Below are 2,582 nucleotides of genomic sequence, written 5' to 3' on the forward strand. Positions count from 1 at the left end.
AGCTGCTGTTACTGTTCTCTAACTCCAAGGATTGTAAATCAGAAGAAAAGATACAGGTATTAAACATATCTGGAAGATGGGCACTGTTTTAGCTCAGTTTAAAGGATTTCAGTCTTTAAGGTTCACTGCAGAAACATGACCTCACTCTGATTGCATAGTTGGACCATCTACTTGCCAGTTGACAATCTATCTTCTTACTGAAAAGCTCTGGTAATAAATAAATAAATAAATAAATAAATAAATAAATAAATAAATAAAACTGTTTTAGCCAGGCTTGGCATATTGCTTTACTGAAATGCAAAAACTAAATAGGTAATTCTTTTACCTCAACACAACGTGCTACAGTTCAAACCCAGTCCTACTGAATTCAGTGAGAATTTTGTGGTTACCTACAGTTGGCTAGTTTTTTTGTGTGTGTTTTATTTTTATTTATTTTTATTTATTTTTTTAACCATAAGATCACTTAGTCTTAAAATGGCTGAAAGCAAACAAAATATATTATTGCTGCCACTCTTGTGGCACACCTATTTCAAAATAACTTTGATTAATGCTATTAAAACAAAGACAATACTTTTAAGACTTAATTTGGGGAAATGTAAGGGTTTGGATTTTTCTCCAGAGAAAAGTACAGATAACCTGCTCACCACACTTGTGTCTTTGTCCTGTTGCAACCATAAATCTGACCAGCAAAGTCTGTGAGTAAATGTTAGTCTACTTTTTTGCCATTTGTTTGATTATATAGTTGGTAGTGCTCCTGTTGAACTTATTCAACTCTAAGGTACTAAACTTCTGTAGATCTCAGGTGGGGATGTGGACCTTCAGTGACATCAAACTTCACGTTCTACATTTTTTTAAGTCAGAAATCTTTTACACTATGCATCTAAAATTTGTTTTTTAGGAAAATACTGGTTATTTAGATAATTTCTAGCAAGTGTAGCAATAAGATGAATCTGAAGATGAAAGTGCACTCTTAAGTGTTCCAGATTCAGCTGAAGCATATTTGCAAATCCAAAGCTGAGAAAGTGTGGGATAGAGGAGTGGACAGTAAAGTAGATTGAGAACTGGCTGATTGGCTGAGCTCAGAGGGTGGTGATCAGCAGCGCAGAGTCTGGCTGGAGGCCTGTCACTAGCGTTGTTCCCCAGGGGTCGGTGCTGGGTCCGGTCTTGTTCAACATCTTCATTGATGACCTTGATGAGGGAATAGTGTCTGCCTTCAGCAAGTACGCTGATGACACAAAGCTGGGAGGAGTGGCTGATACACCAGCAGGCTGTGCTGCCATTCAGCAAGACCTTGACAGGCTGGAGAGATGGGCAGGAAGAAACCAAATTAGGTTTAACAAGAGCAAGTGTAGAGTCCTGCACCTGGGAAGGAACAACCTGAAGTATCAGTACAGGCTGGGGGATGACCTGCTGGAGAGGAGCTCTGAGGAGAAGGACCTGGGGGTCCTGGTGGACGACAGGTTAACCATGAGCCAGCAGTGTGCCCTTGTGGCCAAGAGGGCTAATGGGATCCTGGTGTGCATTAAAAGGAGCGTGGCTAGCAGGTCAAGGGAGGTGATCCTCCCCCTCTACTCTGCCCTGGTCAGGCCTCGCCTGGAGTACTGTGTCCAGTTCTGGGCTGCCTGGTACAAAAAAGACAGGGATTTCCTGGAAAGAGTCCAGCAGAGGGCCACAAAGATGATACGGGGCCTGGAGCATCTTCCTTATGAGGAAAGGCTGAGACACCTGGGTCTGTTCAGCCTGGAAAAAAAGAAGACTGAGAAGGGATCTCATCAATGTGTATAAATACCTGAGGTCTGGGAGACAGAGGGATTTGGCCAACCTCTTTTCAGTGGTTTGCAGGGACAGAATGAGGAGTAATGGTCACGAGATAGAGCACAGGAAGTTCCGCACCAACATGAGAAAGAACATCTTCACAGTGAGGGTGATGGAGTCCTGGGACAGGCTGCCCAGGGTTGTGGAGTCTCCTCTGGAGATATTTAAGGCCCGTCTAGACACCTACGTGGGCAGCCAGAGGAACCTGCTTTGGTGGGGGGGTTGGGCCTGATGATCTTTCAAGGTCCCTTCCAACCCCTTCAATTCTGTAATTCTATGATACTTGTCTGCATTTATGGTCCTTAAAAAGTTAGCTTAAGGGAAGTCCTCCCTTTATCTTCTCCCCTTGCAATTCCACCACTTGCAGGAAGCTAGAGGCTGTTCATTAGCTGGCTTTATGGACAGAAGATAAGAGGAAGGGTTAGTATGGTGAGCTTAGAGCCCGTCTGGAGGCTACTCAGCATAGTGTAGACACAACAATCAGCTCTGTTCTTCAGTTTCTCTGTTCATGTTACTATATTTCCTTTCCTTGCAGGGGTTTCACAAAGCTTAATTCATCAGTGGTCTGTGAGAGACCACTGTGAGGGAGTTTTTGCAGGGATGAGTACCTCAGAATGGCCTAAATTATTTATCCCTTGCTTTTTCTTTTACCCAGTAGGCTTCTCTTTAAAAGCTTCCAGCCCTTTAAAGTTTGGGAGCACACTGTACTCGCAGAAAGAAAAAAAAATTACAAAGAAAAATGCATAATGTATGATAATGTTGAAAGT

This window comes from Anas platyrhynchos, chromosome Z (assembly GCF_047663525.1).
Source record: "Anas platyrhynchos isolate ZD024472 breed Pekin duck chromosome Z, IASCAAS_PekinDuck_T2T, whole genome shotgun sequence".
NCBI classification, from domain to species: domain Eukaryota; kingdom Metazoa; phylum Chordata; class Aves; order Anseriformes; family Anatidae; genus Anas; species Anas platyrhynchos.